Source organism: Adiantum capillus-veneris, chromosome 23, assembly GCF_014529385.1.
Source record: "Adiantum capillus-veneris isolate H3 chromosome 23, ASM1452938v2, whole genome shotgun sequence".
Lineage (NCBI taxonomy): Eukaryota > Viridiplantae > Streptophyta > Polypodiopsida > Polypodiales > Pteridaceae > Adiantum > Adiantum capillus-veneris.
Window position 1 is genome coordinate 4,782,360 of NC_140953.1, and position 9,137 is coordinate 4,791,496.

Here is a 9,137-nt window from a genome sequence, read left to right on the forward strand (position 1 = left end):
AGCTTATTTATATCCTCTTGATCTAGTGCATACTAGAGCAATAGCATGTCTTCATCTATCAAATGATGAGACAAGAAATACTCTGATTGTGTATGGTAATTAGAGTACTTCTATTAACTAGTATAATAAAATGATAATATAGGACAAGGGTATTCTAATTGTTAGCTTTAGTAGTGATGACACATATATACATATTATTCAAGGTCCATTATATATATCCTCTCAATCTATTGCATACTTTTTGTAGAGCAATGGCGAAGGTTATCACCCTAAATAGTCAGTCAAGAAGATACATTACTCATGGGTATTATCTAGTCATATATGCGATCTTAATTATGCCTGATTATAACGCTAGTGATATTCAGAGCTCATTAGTCATTTCCCATTGTATTTAGTAAATACTTGAGCCATGTACGACCTATATCGTGTTATCTATGTCCTCTCATTAATATAAGCGAATGTTATCACCCTAAATAGCCAATCAAGAAGATACCCAATTGAAATCTAATTATATTATTCATATCTAGTGGATACTCGAACCGTGTTATCTATATCCTTTTATGGTAATTAACTCATAAGTAATATCTAATTATTTATATTCATTTAATAAGTGATAGTCATAGATACACACACACACACACACACACACACACATATATTATGTCACATTATTTAAATCCTCTTGATCCACTACATATAACTAGAGCAATAACATGTGTTCATTTATCAAATGGCCTGGTGAGACAAGAAGATACTCATTTCCTATTGTATATTATTATTTGGATACAATTATATGATTCATATCCTATATAAAGTACATTAGAAACCACAATCGCTAATTACATTCTTTTATTGCAAGCTTTATTCTTAATATGGTATAAACTCTAGCTATCATTCTACAATAATGAGATGTAATTAGCTATATAGCAATGGGTATCGTCCTTCAAGGGGTATCGAGAAACATTTTTTACATGAGGGTCAATTAATATCCAGTCTAGTGGATATTAGAACCACGTACTATAAGTTATACCCAATATATATATATATATATATATATATATATTATGTCACATTAGGTAAATCTCTTGATCCACCGTATACTAGAGCAATAGCATGTGCTCATCTATCAAATGGTGAGACAAGAAAATACTCTAACTTTGTGTATGGTAACTAGAGTACTTCTATTAATTATTACAATAAGTTGATAATATAGGACAAGGGCATTCTAATTGTTAGCTTTAGTAGTGGTGACACATATATACATATTATTCAGGGCCCATTTATATTTCTATCCTCTCAATCTAGTATTGCATACTATTTGTAGAGCAATGGCGAAGGTTATCACCCTAAATAGCCAGTTAAGAAGATACCATGCTCATGGATATTATCTAGTCATATAGACGATCTTAATTATGCCCGAATATAACGCTAGTGATATTCAGAGCTCATTAGTCATTTCCCACTGTATTTTATTATTTTGAAACAATTATATTATTCATATCCTATATAAAGTACATAATTAGAAACCACAATCACTAATTACATTCTTCTATTGCAAGCTTTATGCTTATAAGGGTATAAATTCCAGCTATCATTCTGCAATAATGAGATGTAATTAGCTATATAGCAAGGGGTATCGTCCTTCAAGGGGTATTGAGAAACATTTTCTACATGAGGGATTAATATCCATTCTAGTGGATGTTAGAACCATGTACTATAAGCTATACCTAATATATTTATATATACATATATATATATATATATATATATATATATATATATTATAATGCATATTGTGTAATAGTGGATATTATAAGTTGTATTTGTGGGACTACAAAGCGGCATGATCCCTGCCCATTGATCACACAAAGTGGTATCATTCCATTTCATTAGTCAAATTTAATTATATATATTATTCATCTAGAGGATACTCGAACCCTGTACTGTCTATATCGTGTAATTATCTTTGTCCTCTAATGAATATAAGCGCATTTTAAGTAATATCTCATTATTTATATCCATTTAATAAGTGATATTCAAACATACATACATATATCATTAGTAATTCCCCATTGTATTTCATTATTTGGATACAATTATATCATTCATATCCTATCTAAAGGACATTAGATACCACAATCACACATTACATTCTATTGTTACAAGCTATATCTATATGTTTGTGTGTATATTTATGTATGTATGTGTGTGTGTGTGTGTGTACACACGCACACACACACACACACACACACACACACACACACATATATATATATATATATATATATACACACACACATATATATACCTATGTATGTGTGTGTGTGTGTGTTAATATACACACACACACACATACATAGGTATATATATGTGTGTGTATCTATCTTTATATATATATATATATATATATATATATATATATATATATATATATATATATATATATATATTGATCTAGTGCATACTAGAGCAATGGAAAAAGTTTATCACCCTTAATAGTGAGTCAAGAAGATACCCAATTACATAAGCTTGAAATCTAGCCTAGCTAGTTTTCAAAATTTTAAGTCATCAAAGATATAATAGACCTAGATCACTCGGCCCTTAACTTGCCTAATGAACATTAGAAGGTATATTTACTAGTGCATACACGAACCTTGTACTAGATATATCGTGTTATTTATATCCTCTCATGGATATCAGCTCATAAGTATTATCTAATTATTTATAGCCATTTAATAAGTGATAATCATGGATACACACACACACACACACACACACACACACACACACACACACATATATATATTATGTCACATTATTTATATCCTCTTGATCTAGTGCATACTAAAGCAATAGCAAGTCTTCATCTATCAAATGATGAGACAAGAAGATACTCTAATTGTGTATGGTAATTAGAGTACTTCTATTAACTATTACAATAAAATGATAATATAGGACAAGGGTATTCTAATTGTTAGCTTTAGTAGTGATGACACATATATACATATTCTGCAGGGCCCATTATTTGTATCCTCTTGATCTATTGCATACTATTTGTAGAGCAATGGCAAAGGTTATCACCCTAAATAGCCAGTCAAGAAGATACACTACTCATGGATAATATCTAGTCATATATGCGATCTTAATTATGCTGGATTATAAGGCTGGTGATATTCAGAGCTCATTAGTCATTTCCCACTGTATTTAGTGAATACTTGAGCCATGTACTACCTATATCGTGTTATCTATGTCCTCTCATTAATATAAGCGAGTGTTATCACCCTAAATAGCTAGTCAAGAAGATAACCAATTGAAATATAATTATATTATTCATATCTAGTGGATATGCGAACGGTGTACTACCTATATCGTGTTATCTATATCCTCTCATGGTTATTAACTCATAAGTAATATGTAATTATTTATATCTATTTAATAAGTGATAGTCATAGATACATACGCGCACACACACACACATATATACATATATATATTATGTCACATTATTTAAATCCTCTTGATCCACTACATACTAGAGCAATAGCATGTGTTCATCTATCAAATGGCCTGGTGAGACAAGAAGATACTCATTTCCTATTGTATATTATTATTTGGATACAATTATATTATTTATATCCTATATAAAGTACATTAGAAACCACAATCACTAATTACGTTCTTTTATTGCAAGATTTATGCTTCACATGGGTATAAACTCCAGCTATCATTCTGCAATAATGAGATGTAATTAGCTATATAGCAAGGGGTATCGTCCTTCAAGGGGTATGGAGAAACATTTTTTACATGAGGGTCAATTAATATCTAGTCTAGTGGATATTAGAACCATGTGCTATAAGCTATACCCAATATATATATATATATATACACACACACACACACATAATATGTCACATAATATATATATATATATATATATACACACACACACATAATATGTCACATTATTTAAATCCTCTTGATCCAATGTATACTAGAGCAATAGCATGTGTTCATCTATCAAATGGTGAGACAAGAAGATACTCTCATTGTGTATGGTAATTAGAGTACTTCTAATAATTAGTACAATAAGTAGATAATATAGGACAAGGGTATTATAATTGTTAGCTTTAGTAGTGATGACACATATATACAAATTATTTAGGACCCATTATTTCTATCCTCTCAATCTATTGCATACTTTTTGTAGAGCAATGGCAAAGGTTATCACCCTAAAGAGCCAGTCAAGAAGATACCCTGCTCATGGATATTATCTAATCATATAGGCGATCTTCGGTATGCCCGATTATAATGCTAGTGATATTCAAAGCTCATTATTCATATCCCAATGTATTTCATTACTTGGATACAATTGTATTATTCATATCCTATATAAAGTACATAATTAGAAACCATAGTCACTAATTACATTCTTTTATTGCAAGCTTTATGCTTAATATGCGTATAAATTCTAGCTATCATTCTGGAATAATGAGATGTAATTAACCATATAGCAAGGGGTATTGTCCTTGAAGGGGTACGTATTGAGAAACCTTTTCTACGTAAGGGATTAATATCCATTCTAGGGGATGTTAGAACCACGTACTATAAGCTATACCTAATATATATATATATATATATATATATATATATTATAATTCATATCGTGTAATAGTAGATATTATAAGGTGTATTTGTGGGACTATAAAGCGGCATGATCCCTATCCCCTGATCACACAAAGTGGTGTCATTCTTTTTCATTATTCGAATTTAACTATATTATTCATCTAGAGGATAGTGGAAGCCTATACTATATATCTACACCGTGTTATCTATGTCCTCTCATGGATATAAGCGCATTAATAATATCTCATTATTTTTCTCCATTAAATAAGCGATTTTCATACATACATACATATATCATTAGTAATTCCCCATTGTGTTTCATTAGTTGGCTACAATTATATCATTCATATCCTATCTAAAGGACATTAGAAACCACAATCACACATTACATTCTATTATTGCAAGCTATATCTATATGTTTGTGTGTATATTTATGTATATATGTGTGTGTGTGTGTGTGTGTGTTAATATGTATATGTATATATATATATATATCTTGATCTAGTGCATACTAGAGCAATGGCAAAAGTTTATCACCCTTAATAGTGAGTCAAGAAGATACCCAATTACATAAGCTTAAACTCGAGCCTAGCTAGTTTTGGAAATTTTATATCACTAAAGACATAATAGACCTAGATCACTCGACCCTTAACCTACCTAATGAACATTAGAAGGTATATTTACTAGTGCATACATGAACCGTGTACTAGTTATATCGTGTTATCTATATCCTCTTATGGATATTAGCTCATAGGTAATATCTAGTTATTTATATCCATTTAATCAGTGATAATCATGGATACATACATACATACACACACACACACACACACACACACACACATATATATATATATATATTTATTTATATTTATATGTTTATGTCACATTATTTATATCCTCTTGATCTAGTGCATACTAGAGCAATAGCATGTCTTCCTCTATCAAATGGTGACACAAGAAGATACTCTAATTGTGTATGGTAATTAGAATATTATTAACTAGTACAATCAGTTGATAATATAGGACAAGGGTATTCTAATTGTTAGCTTTCGTAGTGATGACACATATATACATATTATTCAGGGCCCATTATTTATATCCTCTTTATCTATTGCATACTATTTGTAGAGCAATGGTGAAGGTTATCACCCTAAATAGCAAGTCAAGAAGATACACTGCTCATGGATATTATCTAGTCATATACGCGATCTTAATTACGCCCGATTATAATGCTAGTGATATTCAGAGCTCATTAGTCATTTCCCACTGTATTTCATTATTTGGATACATTATATTTTTCATATCCTATATAAGTACATAATTAGAAACCACAATCACTAATAACATTCTTTTATTGCAAGCTTTATGCTTAATATGGGTATAAATTCCAGCTATCATTATGCAATAATGAGGTGTAAATAGCCATATAGCAAGGGGTAATATCCTTCAAGGGGTATTCATGAGAAACATTTTCTACACGAGGGATTAATATCCATTCTAGTGGATGTTAATTAGAACCATGTACTATAACCTATACCCAATACACACACACACACACACACACACACACACACACACACATATATATTATGATTCATAACGTGTAATAGTGGATATTATAAGGTGTATTTGTGGGATATAATAGACCTAGATCACTCGACCATTAACTTGCCTAATGAACATTAGAAGGTATATTTACTAGTGCATACAGGAACCGTGTACTAGCTATATCGTGTTATCTATATCCTCTCATGGATATTAGCTCATAAGTAATATCTAGTATTATTTATATTCATTTAGTAAGTGATAATCATGGATACATACACACATACATACATACATACATACATACATACATATATATATAATAGTGTATACATACATACATATATATATATATATATATATATATATATATATATATATATATATATATATATATATATATATATATATATTATGTCACATTATTTATATCCTCTTGATCTAGTGCATACTAGAGCAATAGCATGTCTTCATCTATCAAATGGTGACACAAGAAGATACTCTAATTGTGTATGGTAATTGGAGTACTTCTATTAATTAGTACAATAAGTTGATAATATAGGACAAGGGTATTCTAGTTGTTAGCTTTGGTAGTGATGACACATATATACATATTAATCAGGACCCATTATATTATTTATGTCCACGTGATCTATTTCATACTATTTGTAGAGCAATGGTGAAGGTTATCATCCTAAATAGCTAGTCAAGAAGATACCCTTCTCATGAATATTATCTATTCATATACACAATCTTAATTATGCCTGATTATAATGCTAGTGATATTCAAAGCTCATTAGTCATTTCCGACTGTATTTCATTATTTGGATAGTATTCATATCCTATTTAAAGTACATTAGAAACCACAATCACTAATTACATTCTTTTATTGCAAGCTTTATGCTTAATATGGGTATAGATTCCAGCTATCATTCTGCAATAATGAGATGTAATTCTCCATATTGCAAGGGGTATCGTCCTTCAAGGGGTATTCATGAGAAATGTTTTCTACATGAGGGATTAATATCCATTCTAGTGGATGCTAGAACCACGTACAATAAGCTATACCCAGTATGTATATATATATATATATATATATATTATAAAGTGCACGGGAGGACGGAACCAAATTGAGTCTGCCTCTACCTCGAGAGGGCACCTCCTTATATTATGCTAGAGAGTTGGTTACAACCATAACATGTCCGACCACACTAGGTGGCCGGACTCTACCTACATGACCACACACCACACCTCCCCCCTTAGGGAGAAGAAAGATGGACATCTTTTTTACAATTTTGGGCTGAGAAAAAACTTGACACAAAGGGATCAACTCCGATGCTTCATCTAGTGGGAGTGATCATACAATGGCTTAGGGGCTAGACTCGACATCATGCCAAACATGATCAAGGCATGGAACTCGACATCTCGCTTATGCAAACTTCAGGTTGCTATCCTGATGTAATGGACAAGACGAGGAAGAACGAACTGAGGACTCGACAAGAAAATCTCTCGACATAGGCAACGCACTAGGTTGCTATCCCAATGTGAATGGCTAGACGAGGAATGACTAAGACATACAATCTCCAATCCACTTCAGAGTTTGGTGTGAGTGTGTTTTGCTTTATTGAAAACCAACTACATGCTTGATCTAACGTTGAAAAGACTATCACTAAACACAATGAAAAGTTTTTTCTTCAAGATCCCACTGCTCGAAACAATCACGAAAATCCAAGCGCAGTAACAAACTTGCCATTCCCTTGCTGGGTGAAATAGTACTCGATTCTGACTTAGTGAGAGGAACACCCTCACGATCTGCTATCATCTTGAGCACCTTAACCATAGAGGAGGTCTTTTCCAGAATGTTGATAGAATCATCAAGGACAAGAGGAAACTCAGGAACCAGCGCAATGTGGTGTGCATGGGCAAGGAAAAGAGAAGGAATGACAGAGGAAGCGAAGGCAGAAACAACAGCATGCCTCTTTTGGCCATAAACTCCCTAGTCAGCTCTATGAGTGCCACCACCAGAGATGCTGACATTTGTCATCGGATTGACCACACTGCCCTTCTCTAGCAAACTGGCCAACAATGCAAGCCAATAGTACTGCATCTAAATCCCTGCAGCTTGAATAGGAACTGCAGTTTGGACTGCAGTAGCAACATGCTTCAAAGCAGGCTTCTTTCCTGACGTGGGGGTCCTCTGGATCTTTTGCTCTGACTCCGCAAAAGTCGATTCCTGAGACTTGGGTGCCATGTGAAACCACCATAATAGCATGAACTGCAGCGCATGAAACAACAGAAGCACAAGGAGGGCAAGGGTGAGATCATGAAAAGAAGCAGCAGGGTTGAGGATCTGCGGAACATAAGCGATGATGATGACAGTGTAGGAGAATACGCTGCATGAAACAAGCAGGGCTGTCATGGTTCGTGGTGGCAGTGACCCATCAATCTGTTGACTCTCTGATGCTTTCTCGCTCGCTAATATGATTAAGAGATTACCGTTGGAGCGACCCTGCTACTGGGGAACTACAATGCAAGGCCCATAGAGAAAGGTGTTTAGTATGGGTGTATTACAAGAGGAAAGACCATTAGAGTTGAAAGGAATGCTCTGTTGCATGGAAGTCCACTGCTCGCTTCTGTTCGGCATGGCTTTGGGGATGTTCATGTGGAAAGCTTCTTGTATGACCGCAGTGGACATGGGCATCATGGACGTAGGAGCTGAGGTCGAAGGCTCCGGTGAAAATGGTGACGATGAGCCCTTGTTAGAGTCAAACTCTGACGAACTACAGCTTGCCGGAGCCTCCATCAGCAGCTGTGCCTAAAGCAGAGGTTTCCATGGGGTCTCTAGCTGCGGGGTTTAGCGTTTTGTATCATTTCTGAGGTTTAGCTAGTGGGGCTGAGGGGCGACTTCAAGATTGAGATCAGGGGTTTGATGATTTTTGCGGGATCTCACACACATCACGAGACAC

At 33.6% G+C, this 9,137-nt stretch overlaps 1 pseudogene; it reads right to left on the reverse strand.

Annotated features, from left to right (window-relative positions):
- Positions 1-7,840: 7,840 nt before the first annotated feature.
- LOC147427356 (uncharacterized) lies at positions 7,841-8,833 on the reverse strand (annotated as a pseudogene).
- Positions 8,834-9,137: the final 304 nt, after the last annotated feature.